The sequence below is a fragment of the Hemicordylus capensis genome, chromosome 3 (assembly GCF_027244095.1).
Source record: "Hemicordylus capensis ecotype Gifberg chromosome 3, rHemCap1.1.pri, whole genome shotgun sequence".
Lineage (NCBI taxonomy): Eukaryota > Metazoa > Chordata > Lepidosauria > Squamata > Cordylidae > Hemicordylus > Hemicordylus capensis.
In genome coordinates this window covers 333,986,529-334,004,650 of record NC_069659.1, presented here as the reverse complement: position 1 = coordinate 334,004,650, position 18,122 = coordinate 333,986,529, and the positions used below count along the sequence as shown (strand labels likewise).

General features: G+C 43.3%; 1 protein-coding gene across 2 annotated transcripts in view; it reads right to left on the bottom strand.

Annotated features, from left to right (window-relative positions):
- SERPINI1 (serpin family I member 1) overlaps positions 1 to 17,989 on the bottom strand; it is a 131,076-nt gene extending 113,087 nt beyond the window's left edge. Inside the window, exons 1-2 of one of the 2 annotated variants that reach the window (XM_053307044.1) lie at positions 17,815 to 17,989; positions 7,678 to 7,761 (exon numbers count right to left, since the gene is read on the bottom strand). The gene's annotated coding sequence lies outside the window, so the exon portion shown is untranslated. The remainder of the gene's footprint in view (positions 1 to 7,677; positions 7,762 to 17,814) is intronic. The other variant, XM_053307043.1, reaches the window with a different exon arrangement.
- Between the last annotated feature and the right edge of the window lie 133 nt (positions 17,990 to 18,122).

Here is an 18,122-nt window from a genome sequence, read left to right as displayed (position 1 = left end):
ACTGTAGTCCAACATCATTTATTATTTATTTTAATTTATTTAAAATATTTATAACCCACCCCTCCAGTACACTACTGCTCGGGGCGGCTTACAACAATAAAATAGATACAATGTAAGATAAAAGTAATAACATTAACCAAACTAAGTAAACAAGTTAAAAGTCAGGCTAAAACCACCATCAGTATTAAGTTTCAAATTTAAAGTTATTTTAAAAGCTAAAAATTAAGCATTATAAAAAACCAAAATCATCATCTGGGGAACCAAGATTGAGAACCCCTACATTAATTCTTTTTATCTGCTGGTTGCCTCCCCCATTTTATTTTTACTATCGATTGAGAAATCTGTTAACTAATTTTTAGTCAACTAGAATAGGGAAGGCAGGATAAATATTTGCTTAAACACACACACACACACACACACACCCCTTTTCTGTGCCCACATCTAATCCCTGGAACTCCCTCCCTAGAGAAATTATCTCCCCCTGCCCTGGTTGACTTGCGTGAAAATATTCTTGCTTAAGCAGTTTTTAAATCTTTATTTCTGCAGTTTTGCTGTGTTTTAATTGATGGTTATTAACTCCTTTTTTATTATATTGACATTTTTAATTATGTGTTTGTAAGCCATTTTAGGCATTATCGGAATTAATATTTGTATTGTTTTAAAGATACTGTATACTGCCTGGGATTATTTTAATGAAAGGTGGTATACAAAGCTGACAAATGAAACTGGAATATCAATACTTATAACGGATAATAAATGATTTAATTAAAACCCCATCTTTTAAATTCTAATTAAATTTAAATTCTGATCATGGGCTTCCCATTTGTTTCTATGCTCAATTCAAGGTGCTGATGTCAATCTTTAAAGTCCTAGGGCTGTGCATTGAATCAGAACAATAATGGGATCCAATCTGATACTGTCCCTATCAGCAGCATTTCACATACTGTTTTTGATGCAATATTGGCACTACCTGATATTTTTCTGTATAGTATCAGACTATATCAGACTCCAGCCAATGATTCGATTCCTGTTTACATGCTTTTCTCCATTGCTAGTGAGGCCACAAAACTTGCTGGAACCCAGATCATGGTTATGTGTATGCTCACAACAACCCTATGAGGTAGGTTACGCTGAGAGAGAAGTGACTGGCTCAGAGTTACCCAGTGAGTTTCACAGCTATATAGTGATTTGAACTCAGGTTTCCCTGGTCCTTGTCCAACCACTACATTGGCTCTCATCTGTTGTTGACCAAGTGTTTATGTGTGTGCGTGCGTGCGTGCATGTGCCTCTGTGTGTGTGTCTGCCTCTCTCTCTCTCCTCTGTGTGTCTCCCTCTCTGTGTGTGTGTGTCTCTGTGTGTGTCTCTTTCTCTCTCTGTGTGTGTGTCTCTCTGTCTCTGTGTGTGTGTCTCTGTCTCTCTGTGTCTCTCTCTCTCTCTCTCTGTGTCTCTGTCTCTCTGTGTGTGTGTGTGTGTGTGTGTGTGCGTGTGTGTGTCTCTCTCTCTCTCTGTGTCTCTCTCTCTGTGTGTGTCTCTCTCTCTCTCTCTCTGTGTCTCTCTCTCTGTGTGTGTCTCTCTCTCTCTGTGTGTGTCTCTCTCTCTGTGTGTCTCTCTCTCTCTGTGTGTCTCTCTCTCCCTCTGTGTCTCTCTCTCCCTCTGTGTCTCTCTCTCCCTCTGTGTCTCTGTGTTTGTGTGTGTGTGTGTCTGTGTGTGTGTGTCTCTGTGTGTGTGTGTGTGTGTGTGTCTCTGTGTCTGTGTGTGTGTCTGTGTGTCTGTCTCTCTCTCTCTCTGTGTGTCTCTCTCTCTCTCTCTGTGTGTGTCTGTGTGTGTGTGTGTATGTGTGTGTGTGTGTCTCTCTCTCTCTCTGTGTCTCTGTGCGTGTGTGTTACAAACTACCTTTCCCCACATGCAGCTGCCTGAGCTTTAAAATCTGCCTTGGAGACCCTTCTCAGTTTCTTTCCTCAGTGGAGGCTCGGCAGGGAAGCACAAGAGAGTACCATTTTGGCAGGGACACCCGGCCTCTATAATGCTCTTGGGGGCGGTTTGCCAGGCTCCCACTTTATCCGATTTTAGATCTGCAGCCCAAACACGCCTGCCCCAGCAGGTGTTTAATTTGCAGTCTTGGTTTGCACGGTGTGCCTGGATGATGATTGCGATGCTTTATCCTGCTGCTGTTGCTTGGGTGTTAGCTTAAAATATCACCATAAATGCAAATTAATTTTTTTTTTAAGTGTGGCAGTTTGCTGCATCATTTTTGTAAGCTGCTTTGGTTATAGCTCATAGAAAATCCGGGCGTGAGTCAATGAATGAAGTTTTGCCTTAGCTCTGCTATGACCTGTCAATTTTTTTCCTGGCTTTACCCTTGAGACATGAGTTAGGCTTAGCTCTGTCACTAATCTGTCAGGTTACACTGTGGCCCCACCTGCGTTTGTTCCATCCAATGGCTCCACCTCACGGGGACAAAATATTTTAAATAAGAAATTGGGAGTCCTTCATATAGATATAGACACATACACACACACACCAACTCTCAACAGCAGAGACATGTAGACAGCTGTCCTCCAATGCCTATTCCACACTCTTGGCTTGGATCTTCTCCAAAGCACCTCTGACTTTTGGAATGAATACTAGAGTGGCCAGGGGTGGCAGCGGGGAGATTCTGGGCCATCTAGCTCAACCTTTTCTCAGTGCAAGAAATCTAGTGCTAGAACATCTCCAACAAATGGCTATCCAGTCCCTTGCTTGAAGGCTTCAAGCGAGGGAGAGCCTAGTACTCCCCTCTATAACTGGTTCCATTGCTGAAGCATTCTTACTGTTAAGAAGTTTCTCCTAATGTTCAGCTGAAATCTGCCTTCCTGTAACTTAAACCATTTAGATTCAGTTCTTCCCCGAGAATCTTTGCCCTCTATGTGACAGCACGCCTCAGTTACTTGAAGGATTATAACTCTTTCACTCTTCTATCCCAAGGCATGTTTTGCTGATGTCAAGATAAACTATGACCATAGTATTCCCACAATCCACTAAGCCAGTAACCCAATCAAAAAATGAGGTAAGATTATTCTGACAAAATTAATTCTTGACACATTTCTACTAATCCAAGCATAGTTCTCAAGGTGCTACAGATTTACGACTTCGTTTTCTGTTGTATTATCTTCCCTGGGATTGAAGTGAAAATATATTCTTTCGTCCCCTTTTTGAAGATTGGGACAGTATCACCCCATCTCCAGTCTTGTAGCCCCTTACCTGTTCTGTAGGATTTGTCAAAGATATTAGACAGAGGTTCTGAAAGTATATCAGCAAGTTTTTTGGGTGTGTGTTTGGTGTTTTGTTTTTTTTTAAGTACCCTGGAATGCAATTCATCCAGACCTGAAGATGAACTCATTTATCCATATTGCATATGGGAGGTTGCACACAGTTTCTCTTTTGGGAAAGGATCAAGGCAAAATAGTTTAGCAGCACCATCTTCTTTGCCAAATATTCACATGTCACCATCCTTGTTAAGTAGAGGTCTAACAATTCTTTCCTTCCTTTTATTTTGAATAAGCCTGACAAAGCTGTTTCTGTTGTTCTTGGCACCCCATCTCTCAGCATATTTGGTAACAGGCTGTCTTGTCTTTACAAATTCCACTGTGATTGATTATTAATCTGCTTTTATGTCGATCTGCAGGTAGCTAGATTTGGCTTATCCTCCAACCTTTTATTGCCAGTTTGATTTACTATTCCATATGTAAGAGAACTGTGATTTCCTTTGATTTATGCCATGTAGAACTGGAAAGTGCTTTTATTTGGGTATGATTTTTGGTCAGCCACTCACTCATCTACAGAAAAGTCAACAAGTACCTTGCTCATAATGAATGGGCTACCAACCCCCTGCAAGGGACCACCAATGGATTGGTTGTATGGGATCCCCCAGGTCAAAGGCAACTTGACATGGCGTGTGGGCTTCCCGAAGACACATGACCAGACACTGTGGCACACAGAATACTGCGTCTTTGGTCTGATCCAGAAGGCTTTCCTGGTGTTCATTTTTAAAATAGCACTTTCCTAGTTTGCATGCAATTCCTTCTGTAGTTTTTACACTTTCTGTGGGTAGCATTGGTTTGTACCCTGTTGGCTGGAGATCAGATGTGGCTTGCACTCACTGAGGTACCAGGGACAAGAACATCCACTCTTGCTACTGGCACTTGCCAAATTGTCATGCCATAATCCTAGTTTGAGGCAAACTCTTTTTCTGATAATACTGCATCCATATATGATACATGATCCTCCCCATAGTATGCATAGAAATTTCCTTTGAAAAGAATAAGAATGCCATGGTACTGCATGAAGTAGATAGTAAAACAGAAGTTAAAATAGGTTTTATTGCAGTTAGCCTTCCTAGGAGTAAAATAATAATAATAATAATAATAATAATAATAATAATGTAGGTGACATCCATCTAAACTACTCCTTTTAATCATTTCATTTCAGATTGCTGCCCAGCAATTCCATGTTTAACATTACTATTTATTATTATTATCAATTTTATTTATTCCCAGGTTTTCCTTCAAAGAGCTCAGCATGTCTAACATATGGTTCCCATTTGGGCACTGACCATGGTGAGATCTCCATGGCTTCAACACTAGAGCCAGAATCATGGGCTTGCAAGCTAGTCTCTGGGTCTTTCTTCCCTCAGAAGGACCACATGTTTGTATTCAAAAAACAAAACCCTGTACTGCTCTTCAGGGTGGCGTACAAGTTAAGCAAACAAAATACAATCAATACTCAGTGGCCAGAGGTGCTTTCTATCAGCTTCAGCCAAAACACCAGCGGCCTCCATTTCTTGAGATAAATGGCCTCAGAACAGTAATATATATGCTGGTAACCTCCAGACTTGACTGCAGGCAAACCTAATGATACGCAGACTCTATATCCACAGTTTTGTTTCTTTGTGGGCATCTAATTGACACCCATTTTCATTATCTGCGGATATGAAAGGATTAAAACCCATGTATCTGTGGTTCCTAGAGGGCTGGAAGTGACCGCAGAGGTCACTTCTTGCTGCCATTCTGTAAGGACATTTTGTAGCTCTTCTTTTTTTTTTTTAAAAAAGGATTTTTCACACATTTGCAAGGACATTCCTGGACACATGTAGACCCTGCAGATCATGGTATAGTAAATAATTTCAATGATTTTCAGCTTCCCACTCACTGTTTTTTTACAGTTTAAAAACCCTTTGTGTCCATTCTGGAACTGAACCCCAGGCATATTGCCTAGTTACTCATGGTCTCATTACTCGTGGTAGTAAGTGAGGGATGAGGTATGCCTGTACTGCAATGTGCTCTATGTGGGGCTGCCTTTGTGCATCGTCTAGAAACTGTAGTTGGTACAGAATGTGGCAGCCAGGTTGGTCTCTGGGTTATTTGAAAAGATCATATTAATCCTGTATTGAAAGAGCCACACTGGCTAACAATAAGCTTCCAGGCAAAATACAGAGTGCTGGTTATAATTGATAAAGCCCTAAAAAGCTTAGACCCAGGGTATTTAAGAGAACGTCTTCTTCACTATGAGCCCCATTGCGATCATCTGGAGAGCTTAATCTGCAGTTGCCACCAGCTTGTCTGTGGCGACACAGGGACAGGTTTTCTCTGTTGCCGCCCCGAAACTCTGGAATGCACTGCCTGTTGAATGCACTCCCCAGCTCTGACAACTTTTAAGAAGTCTCTAAAGACACATTTATTCACCCAAGCTTCTTAACTAGATTTATGGTTTTAAATTGTAAGGCTTTAATTTCTGTTTTGTATGAATTGGAAAGCTGGTGATCCAATACACTTATTTAAAAATACTCCCAAGTATTTCTTTAAGACCTTCAAATTTATTCCATAAAAACAGACGATAAAACATTATAAAAATGTTGTTAAAAATGTCGTTAAAAGCATAATAAAAACAGACATTTTGGCGTCGGACACCAGCCTCAGTGTGGTTCCTACCCATGAAGTATATTGGCTGGCAACCGTGAAGTATATTGGCTACTGAGTATGTGGTATAGGAACACAGACACACAGCTGTGTCAATTTGGCTCTCTTTATCCCCTTTCTTCCCATCCCCCGCCAACCTGTTAAACCTCATTTGCTGATTGAAATTACTGCCAGAGTGCGTGTGTAATTATAACTGTGAACCATATTAGAAGGAAAAACACGGAGGCTGGCGTCTGACGCCGAAACTTCTGTTTTTATTATGCTTTTAACAACATTTTAAACAATATTTTTATAAAGTTTTATCATCTGTTTTTATACAATAAATATGGAGGTCTTAAAGAAATATTTCTGTTTTGTTTTATGTTGCTGTAAGCCACCCAGAGACAGAAGTATAGGGTGTACAAATACAACAAGCATTCAAACAATAAAAACTACAAAAAACCTCAAGTAGGCTAGACTAAAAAGGAACAAAACAAAAGATGTTATTTATTACATTTATAGACCGCCCCATCCAATAAGTTTAAAAATACATAAACACAAACACCATTTAAAACACACTGTAAACAATATAAAAACAATTTAAAAACAATTCAAAACCATTAAAACCAATTAAAATACTTAAACACAATTTAAAAACTGTGGAAGGCCAGGCCAAACAAGTAAGTTTTTAGGGCTCTCTTAAAGGCTATCGGTTATAACCAGTTAAACCACATATGCCACATGCTGGGCACATAAAGTGTAGGAATAAGAACATAAGAACAGCCCTGCTGGATCAGGCCCAAGGCCCATCTAGTCCAGCATCCCATTTCACACAGTGGCCCACCAGATGCCGCTGGAAGCCACAGGCAGGAGTTGAGGGCATGCCCTTTCTCCTGCGGTTACTCCCCTGCAACTGGTACGCAGAGGCATCCTGCCTTTGAGGCATTTATTTCCTAGAGCTTGATGAAGGGAGAGATGAAAGACCAGGCAGCTTTCTTGCAAACCTCACTAAACAGAGCGTGTGCAGAGAAGGCAGCTGTGGTGGATACACTGAAGGTTCAATGAGCAATGATGGGAGAGACAGTGTTTGGAATGCCACAGTGATACACGCTCTGGCCTGGTGTGTGAGGCTGGCCTCCGCTACCTTAGAACCCAGGGAGCTAGGGTGAAAAGAGATGAAAAAAGGGAGCTGGATCGATGCAATCCCCTGGTTTTACTATATATGAACAGAGCTGTTGTTGGGTCCAGCATGGCTGGCAGATAGAGCACAAAGAGCGCCCACCTGTTTGCTTGGGGCGAAAGCTGGAGAAGCGGGGAAGGGGTGGTTTGCTCTGGGTCTCCCCATCACCTGCAGGAGCCACATGCGGCTGCAAATGGCCTGAATTAGCAGGTGCCTGCTTTGCCTGGTGCCATTTTGCTTACTTGGCTTTGCCCTTTCCAGCTTTTCGCACCTCAAAATGGTGCTGCCACCCTTGTTTTTGAACCCTGGCTGCTCCGAACAATAGTGAAGCTTCTTGGAGGCCCTGGCCTAGCTAGGGCCCAGCCTCTCTCCTCAGAGGCAAATTCCTCAGAGAGGGAACTGGCCCAAATATCCTCTGTCTGGGAAGGTTCCATGAGGGAGAGAGGAAATAAAAAGGTGGAAGTCACAGGCAGGCCAGATCAGAATTTTAAAATTGGGGGGGGGGGCGTGTTTCAGGAAAGTAGGAGAAGGAGAAACAAATAAGACAAAAAAAATTAAACTCACCACACCACGGAAATGCAGAGAAGGAAACTGCAGGAAAAAACTGGAAGCCAGATGGAATGGAAACAGGAGCTCCAGTTCATGCGTCTAGACAGGAGGCAAGACAAGAAAGGAATTGGGGATCCTGTTCCCAGTGCCTGCTGACTCCTGGTATGGGAGAGCGGGAGACGAACAGAAATGAGGCCTCTCTCTAACTGTGCCTTCTGTTGCTGTCAAATAGCAGGACAGTGGAATGGCAGGGTCAGCAGAGTTGGGTTCTGGAGAAACCACTCAGAACCATGATTCAAAATTGTAAGAAACTTTATTCAAAAGAAAGAAGACTTAGCTTAGCTATATGCTCATTCCGATGGAGAGAGAAGTCTGCGTCTGTGGAGGAAGACCAGTAGGGATGTGCACAAACCAAGGTTCATGCACAGGTTTGGCACTGCTGGGGGCAAGGGGGGAGAGTGGCGAGCAGGGTCTTTAAAAAGGAGGATTGATTAAGTGCCGTCAAGTCGGTGTCGACTCTTAGCAACCACATAGATTCTCTGCTGGATGATCTATCTTCAACTTGGGCTTTAAGACCTCTCAGTGGGGCAAACTGATTTGGGTACAAATTGATTTGTAACCAAATCTAGCTGATTTGGGCGATTTGGAGACAAATCACCACTGTGGTCCATTGGCTAGATACAGGTACAAATCGAATCACGCTTGATTCGATTTGAATCGATTTGAGATTTGGATCCCTCCTATTAATTCCCCCAGATTCCCAGCTTTCATTACAAAAACAAACAAACAAACAAACAAAACCCCAAAAACTAAGCTCTAGCCTCTGTAGAAGTGGAGTTACGGAGCAAAATGTGCGGTCACTATTTTTCAAGTGTTTGGATTCTTTGCTGTATAATAACTTTCCCTCAATGAATCCCTATGAGGATTCATTACACACCAAAGCGTCTACACACCTCAAAAATTCATAAAATATAAACTGGCCAGTGGCTTGTGGGTAGTTGGAACATGGGGTGCCACTAATTCCCCACCCCTACCTGGAAAGCAGTAGGGTCAAAATGAACAGAAGAAATCAAGGTGTGTAATGAAGATACCAAAGAATCTAAACACTTCAAAAATACCTTAAAAATAAACTGAGTACCCCAGTGTGTGTGTGTGGTGGTGGTGGTGGTGGGGGTGTGTGTAGTTGACACATGGCAGTTGACAGTTGCCACTGTCCAAAGACAGTCAAAATGAACAGAAGAAATGAAGGTGTGCAATGAATCCTCATAGGGATTCATTATGAGGAAAAGTTATTATACACCAAAGAATTCAAACACTTGAAAAATAATGACTGGACATTTTGCTCCGTAACCTCACTTCTACAAGGATTAGAGCTTAGCTTTCTTTTTTAGACTAGAGCGTATAAATTTTTTGTTGTACAGTCTGATCTACAATCGTAATAAAGTTTATCTATCTATCTTTCTTTTTAAAATGAAAGCTGGGGATCTGTTTTAGGGATAGGATATGGCAACTTCGAATCCCCATTGTTTCCTATGGTGGAAATGTTCAAAATAAGTTTTTAAAAAATCATTAAAAATCAACCAAGTGTCCCCCTCCCTTGAAATTTGGGTGGTAGGTGGCACCCACAAGGAACTACCCACCAACCAAATTTGGTGCCCCTAGGACCTTGTTAAGTGGTCCAAATCAATCTGAATCAAAGCAAATACAAATCAAATCTGGAGTGATTTGGAGAGGGTAGATTTGGATACAAAACAAATCAGGGGTGATTTGTTTTGGGCACAAATCGAATCAAACATCAATTTGTGCACCTGCCTAATAAAGTGTTCACCCAGCACCAGAAAGATATCAGGGTCAGCATAAGGAGAGCTTCTCTGGGAATGGTCATCCATATACTGGGCACCATGAGTCAGAAGGTCCTTTCCCTGGTCACTACTCCCCGAATCTCGGAAAGTGGAGGAACTATAAAAATATGCATGGTGTGGAGAGAGTAGATTATACACACGGACACACCACCAAGGGGTAATGCCATGAAACTGATTGCTAGGAAATTTAGGACCTACAAAAAGAAGCACTTTTTCACACAATGCATAATTTGGAATTCTCTGCCACAGAATAGCCTGTGGTGATAGCTGCCAGTCTGGATGGGTTTAAGAGGGGCTTAGACAAATTCATGGAGGACAGATCTATCAATTACTACTGTCTGGTGGCTATAAGCCACTTCCACCTCCAGAGGCAAGATGCCTCCAAATACGAGGTTGCGGGGGAGCAACAGCAGGAGAGAGGGCACGCCTTCCTCTCTTGCCTGTGGGCTTCCCAGAGGCATCTAGTGGGCCACTGTGTGACACAGGATGCTGGACTAGATGACCCTTGGGTCTGTCCCAGCAGGGCTGTTCTTATGTTCATATGACCCTCCCAAATTTCATGTCTTGACCTTTATGATAAACTTAAATGACAAACCGAGTCTGGGAGCCACAAATCCACATGGCGAGCATCTGAGTGAAGGGCAAGGCTTTTGAATCCTCATCTCCACTACATTCCAGACCAGTGTTCCCTCCTTAACAGGGATTCCCAGATGTTATTGACTACAACTCCCAATATTCCTAGCTGCAATGGCTTTTGCTTGGGGATTATGGGAGTTGTAGCCAACAACATCTGGGAATCCCTGTTAGGGGGAATACTGCATTTGTACTCTCTACAAGCCACTCTTAAAAAAGATTTCCAACACAGCTTCAGAAGAAGCTGCAACAGAAGGAAAGCCGGAAGCTCTGATGTGCCTGTTCAAGTGCTTCAGTGTGCCTAAGGGACTCTTTGGATCCCTTGTAAATAGGCACGGCAGAGAAGAGACTAGTAAAACTCTGCCTCAGTGGGACACCATAACCGATTGAGGGAGCAGATGGAGAAGCACTTTCGCAACAGAAAGACAAATAGATTTATTGCTACAGCATTTATTGAATTAAATTAATCAACTGAAACCCTTTTGCATGGATTAAAATTTCCTCCCCCACCTTTAACCCCACCTGAGCCTTTTGGAAGGGCGGTATAAAAGTTTTAATAATAAATAATAATAAAAATAAATAACCAGGCAGGATGCTTAAAAAACACACACACACACACACACACACACACACACACACACACACAAAAGACCTTTAATTATTCTTGATTCAGGTATTTACACAAACAGTGGGTTGGGGTGGGGGTGCCATCTTAGAAGAAGATTAGAAGAGATAAGAGGTGGAATACCTCTTCTAAGGCAGCACATAACACACACCATTTAAAAACAAAGGGGAGGAGAGCTGGTTTTGTGGTAGCAAGCATGAATTGCCCCCTTTGCTAAGAAGGGTCCACCCTGGTTTGCATTTGAATGGGAGACTACATGGGTGAGCTCTGTAAGATATTCCCCTTAGGGGATGGATAAATGGATTTAAAAATGACGATGATGATAATCTTTATTTGTTAGCCTCCCTATAACAAATTATTCTTTGGGTGGCTCACAGCACAACATTAAAAAGCATCCAATAGAATACACTAAACAATTTAAAAACTTAAAGATGAAAAACAATGGGGCCGCTCTGGGAAGAGCACCTGTATGCTTGCATGCAGAAGGTTCCAAGTTCCCTCCCTGGCATCACCAAGATAGGGCTGAGAGAGACTCCTGCCTGCAACCTTGGAGGAGCTGCTGCCAGCCTGTGTAAACAATACTGAGCTAGATAGACCAATGGTATGACTCTGTATTAGGGATGTGCACAGAACCACGGAGACACGGTCCAGCACTGGGGGCTATGGAGCTTTAAGGGGGGGTAGTACTTACCCCTCCCGCCGCTTTCCCCCTTCCAGCACTCGACTTTGCAGCAAAGTCTTTGGAGTGGCAACGTTCCTCCCTGCCGCCCAAGCCCCCGTCGTTGCCCGGCAAGAAGGGAAGTTGCACGCATGTGCCTGTTGTGGCGCGCCGCACACGTCACACATTGCACACGCAACATGTGCGGTGTGCGCGCACATGGCGGAGACAGGGCGCGCGAGCTGCAGCGGGCGCATGCGTGCATTCAACTTCCCTTTTTTCCGGGCAACGACGGGGGCAGGGGCGGCAGGGAGGAATGCTGCCGCCCCAAAAACTTTGCTGCAAAGTCGAGCACCAGAGGGGGGAAAGCAGCGGGAGGGGTAAGTACTACCCCCCCCTTAAAGCTCCATACCCCCCCTCTACCATGGCCCCAGACCGGTCTGGTGCACATCCCTACTCTGTATAAGGCAGCTTCCTATGTTCTTAAAGGAAGTGTGTTAGGAACATAGCGATCTGCCTTATACTGAGTCAGACCATTGGAACATCTAGCTCAGTATTGTCTACACAGACTGGCAGCAGCTTCTCCAAGGTTACAGGCAAGAGTCTCTCCCAGCCCTATCTGGAGATGCCAGGGAGGGAACTCGGAGCCTCAGATGCTCTTCCCAGAGTGGCCCCATCCCATAAGGGGAATATCTTACAGCGCTCACAGTCTCCCATTCAAATGCAAACCAGGGCAAACCCTGCTTAGCAAAATGGACAATTCATGCCTGTTCCCACAAGCCCAGCTCTCCTCCCTGTGTTGCTTATGTCAAAGCTATTGTTTTGTCCATATCCAAGTATGTGCAAGATTTGATCTATTAATAATGCAAAGATACACAGCCAAGCAGTTAAGGCCTCTTTATTGTACAAAAGGCTTTAATAAGAGCCAACTGAATCATAAACCTAAGTGGACAGAAAATATGAGCACGGAGTCACCCTCACCCTCACCTAGGTCACTGCTAAGACAGCAGCAGAACAAGCACTCCTTGCTTGTTCTTGTGGCTCCTCAGGAAGCTGCTGTAGGCTTTAATTTAGCAAAAAGAAAAAAAAGGGGGGGGAGACAGCCCCTTATACCTCACCTTTCTGTTTAAAAATGCTCAAGGTACCTCACACCATCATTTAAAAACAGGATCCAAACTACGTTACTCATGACTAAGTCCTATTGGAATCCAAGGGACTTAAATCAGTCACGACCAACTTGTCTCATTTATTCCAATGCTGCTTAGTCACGACTGAGTCCGGATCCTGCCCAACATCATTTTCTTTAAAAATACACAAACATAAAAGATACTAAAGTCAGCAGCGCAGTGGCATAGCCACCGGGGGGGGGGACACACAACAAGTGTCCTTAAGCCACAGGGGCCGTCAGGGCAACCCCTCACCTTCCCAGGGTACCCCCCCCATCTTTCCTTGTGAACAAGGGGAAAGAAATGCCCAGCCGGATTGGCGAATAAAGCACTTGTTGGCTAGATGGGTCGTGTCTCCCTGCCTGGCGCCAGCAACACCCCCTGGATTGGGCGCTGATGCAGATGGGAAAAGCGTGGATAGCACGGGGTAGCTCACCTAGTGGCGACATGGCGAGGTGGCGCCAAGCCTCCCATCCTGTCCTGGGGCCTCTGCCAGCCTTCCTACACCCCTGGATCAGTTCCAAAAGATCAACCAGAAAACAATCAAACTGGCACCCAAGAGGTCAGGGATTGAACCTCGGACCTTCTGCATGCAGAGCTGATGTTCTGCTGCTGAGCTACGGCTGCATCCTCTCACACATCCTGACCAACTGAGTCTCAGAGGTCAACACAACACAGAGAAGGGCCAAGATCTTAGTGGATAGGAAAGCTAGTGTGACAAGAGAGGGTCCTTCAGATATCCTGGTCCTACGCCATATAGGGCTTTAAGCAACAGGGATTCCCAGATGTTGTTGACTACATCTCCCAGAATCCCCAGCTGCAATGGCTTTTGTTCGGGGTTTCTGGGAGTTGTAGTCAACAACATCTGGGAATCCCTGTTAGAGGGAACACTGGCTTTAAAAAAGTAAATACCAGGTAATATTATTATTCAATCAACCAATTGGTTTTTATTACAGCCGTTGGCCAGCCAAGAGATAAAAATCAGAACAACAAATATACACTCTCTCTCTCTCTCTCTCTCTCTCTATATATATATATATACACACACACACACACACCATATATACCCCTGCTAACTGGGCAAAGAAAGAGGCACCTTTTACCATGGTGATTCTCTTTATTTAGCAGGGGGAGAGTAACTGGCCCTATCCACCCCCAGCACAGTACTTCCAGTGACTGTTGCTGGTGTGTGTGTTATGTTTCTTTTTAGAATGTGAGCCCTTTGGGGACAGGGAGCCATCTTATTTGTTTTATTTCTCTTTGTAAACCGCCCTGAGCCATTTTTGGAAGACCGGTATAGAAATTGAATTAATAATAATAATAATAATAATATATACAAATAGTGACTGAAAATTACACACAAAAAGCATACAAAAGCAGTCTCAAATTTGTTAATCAAGCCTCACTAAATGCCTGGAATAAGCTTATAATGGCTACTAATAATAAAGATAGCCACACTTTTTGGAGAATTGTTTCTGTAACAAGCCGGGTTAACATGCCTATTAACTATCCATCTCCACACATACCACTTTTCAACAGAAGTTCTCAAAGCAGTGCACACTGCAAAAAGCATGGGGAAAAATGGTCTCCCATCTCAAAAGAGATCACAATCTAAACCAGACCTGTCCAGCATAAGGCCTGGGGGCCAGATATGGCCAGCAGGGACTTTTTTGTGGGCCCACAGGTAGAAATATCCTGCAGCAACAGCACCCCATAAAGGCAGAGGGCCATTCTTTTGATCAGTTCCCTCTTCTCTAAGGAGGGTCAGCCTCTGCCCTCTCCAGAAACTGCCTTACAGCACCTCCGATGCATGTTTACTTGGACATACATCCTGCAGCATACCCAGTGTGACTTACTTTGTAGTAAACATGCCTAGGATCGCAACCTGAAAGCAACAGTGATTTAGGGAGAGGAGAGGACTTGACATTTGTTTGGGGCTGGCTGGCACTCCAGGGCCCCCACTGACTGAGCAAGGGCAGGGCCTATTTTATGGCCACTAACCTTGGTTAAAATTGTGAGTCGCTTGACGAGGGGAGCCGATCCACAAGTAACTAATTCTTGATTAACCTTAACGTAATAAAGTGAATGAAAGTTGACCTCAGCCCCCAGCATACCAGTTCATGGTTGGTTCTGGCCCACCGGGACATTTGAGGGCAAGGGCAGGGTGCCTCTGAGTACCAGTTGCAGGGGAGTAATGGCAGGAGAGAGGGCACGCCCTCAACTCCTGTCTGTGGCTTCCAGCGGCATCTGGTGGGCCACTGTGCTAAACAGGATGCTGGACTAGATGGGCCTTGGGCCTGATCCAGCAGGGCTGTTCTTATGTTCTTATGAGCTGTCCACCCCATTCTAACACAAACCACACATACACACCCAGCAACAGCCAGTAGAGTGATGCTATGTTGGAACAGGGACAGCTGCTCTCTCCCTGACAAATGCCAGCAATTTAAAAGGTGCTTCTTTACCCAGTTAGCAGGGGTAACAAAAGCTAGAGGGATCATAAGGATGTCATGTGTTGCTGCATATGCCCACAGGGCTGGATGGGTCATTTGTCCAGAGCTCAGCAGTCTTTTGAATGCCCGTTACAGCTTATGCATGCATAGAAACCTGTTTCCATGCATGGTTTGCTGTTATTGAATTGGGGCAAACAGAGCAGAGCAGATAAGCCAAGGTAACAAGGCAAGAACACCACATTGTGGGAATATGAGAAACATAGCCTGACAATGGGAGTGTGAAACATGAATGCAATATGTTATCTCGGTAACAAATATGACTTGTGGCCCAGACTTAGAACATTGCAGCATCAGCACATACATGCTTGGGACCCACACTGACAGAACCCACACAAACACCCTATATGGACAATGCAAACAAATATGCCAGTGCAAATGCTCACAACAGGTTTACTGCAATTCACAAACCCATTACTTGAAAGTAAGCCCATTGACTGCAACAAGTAGTTCGTGGATAATGCACAAGCTTACTTTTTCCACAGTAAGCATCTCACTGGAATTTCACAGAGCTTACTTCTAAGTAAATATGCCTCAGATTGCACTGTTTATTTTATGGATGTTTCCATTAGAACAAAATCCCAATCAAGCTTTTATTCCGTTCCAGCTCTATAGACACAGGTCAGCCTGATGATAGTATTATTTTGGCAGCAATCCAATTCTGAAGCAAATTGTCAGAGCTAAGAAAATCCCAGTATCTAGTTTTCCAGACACCTAACATCTGTGGAGAACCCTTAGATCTTAAGAAATCTGAATATGCTTTTTATACTATTTTTTTAAAGGTAATGCTGGCACTTAGAAATATATAACTTTAGTATTTTTGTGGTACCACATCATACAATATATAGATCTACTCCGTCATTTGAGATCATAACATATAAATAAATAAATAAATGCAAAGATTGATATGATTGCTTTTTTTAAAATCTGAACATTTAAATGCATTCCATAGCATTCCTGTCTGTTTGCTTTCCCTGCATTAGACAGAAAAAGTAAAGGATGGTTCTACACTATGTTGCTGTCCCCTAGAGTTGAAGTCTCACTCTTACATCACAGCCTCAAAAGGCAAAATCTGTGCTTTTCACTCAGTAGTGCTTTGTTACAACCAATGGCTAATAGGTTCAACCATCCACTGCAACTAATATGCACAGGATGCAAGATTTTGCTTTAGTTTTAAGCAAACACTTGCTTTTCCCATTCAAATGAAGGGTAAAATTTCCAAAGTTCTTACCAAACCTGGATTTCACATTTGCAAGCAATACAAATGTCCGACAATTACAAACCAAGAATATAAACTGAAAGCACAATATCAATCAGCCACCCAGGTGAACAGGAACAGATCTGTTTAAGGCTCTTGTGTACACTTACCTAGGAGTAAGTATCACTGAACACAATAACCCTACTTCTGAGTAAGTGTTTCTGGGATGCAGATCCAAGCACCTCAAGTGTGCAGCCTGATGCTATGAACATTCATATGAAAGCAAGTCCCATTGAGATCAATGTGAATTGCTCCCAAATAAATATGTACAGGATTACCGTCTTAATAGCACTGTAGACCCAGGTGCAGGTGACTTGTGAAGGAGCATGTGTTGTTTTCCCCAGTTACTACAACACATCAATTTCTGTTGTTGGTAAGATTGAGATGTCATTTTCTAAGAAGCAGCTGTAAGTATTCCATAGTGAGTGACCCATCTGAAACTAATGGCAACACTACCATCAATTTCAATAAAAGATTTCAGCCTTTATTAATAGATACAGAAAGACACAGAGCCCAGTGGCTGATGCTCATTTCACTAGGATCAAATTATAAAAAACTTTCAGGAGATATTAACACAGCTGTCCTTAAAAGCTCATGTCAGCCTTCAGATAGCAACATAAAACTAATTCAAAATGACAACACAGAGCCAAATGAAGAGTGTCATAATACTGAGGAGTGCCTAGTCTAAGACAATAATACAGTTTAGAAGTGATATTAATATGTGTGACTTATAGACACACATGCACTACAAATACTACTTTTCAGGTATAAAAGCTTATCTTTTTAAAGTTCCAGACATCTTTTACAACAAACTGAAGCATTGCCAGCAAAAAGCACATGTCAATTGTCGCTTATGGAGAATGACAATGGGTGAACCTAGATCCTCTTCAAGTAAAACGATCAGTTTCCCCAAATAACTCAGTAAAACAAGTATTTACCAAAATTCTTAATAAGGGGGGGAAATCGCAGATTTAAAAAACTATGCAGTGTATAATACCCAATAGAGGTGGTGAGAAGGAAATGCACCAATATACTCTAGCTGGTATCCAGCAACAGGGAAGAGACAGAGTAAATGGTCATTGTCGACCCGTGGACTGTTTAAAAGCGATTCTTTATATCGCCTCTATGAAAGGGAAAACATATTAAATAAATGAGAAGCGGTAGAAACATTGTTTTACCGAAGCACCTGGCATCACGACAAAAAAAAAAGCATTGCACTGTTTTTAATAGAGAGAAAACCCCTCTTTATTGTATTTTTTAAAGACCTATAACACTGCATTCATTAAAAAGCACCTGGAATAAACGATTCCACGAGGGGTTTTTTTTCAACATAAGCAAAAATATCTTTTAAGAAGGTAGAAGACCTGTCCATCTGACAACTGACAACCGAGCACAAGTGGCAGCTCAAGCTGCGCTACTGCAAAAGCATCTGAAGGTGCTTACCTGCCCGAACCACCCCCTGATAAGTGACGCTGGAGAAGCAGATGTTGCAGATGTAGCTGCACCCCGGCTAGCTCCGCAAGAAGACTGACTGCTCCTTTGACCCAAGCTGCGCGAGCAATTGAACAGCAGCTACTGCAAGCACCGCCTCGAGGATTGTTTCTGTTGCGTCTGGCAGCAGCGCCGGGAATAGTTCCCCCGCCTCCCCGCCCCCTTTCCCCTAATTTGGGCAGCGCTACGCCCTCACTCCGAACACTGCGCTCCGATTGGTCTGCCTTCCCACACGCACCTCCTCCTCTTGATGTCCCTTC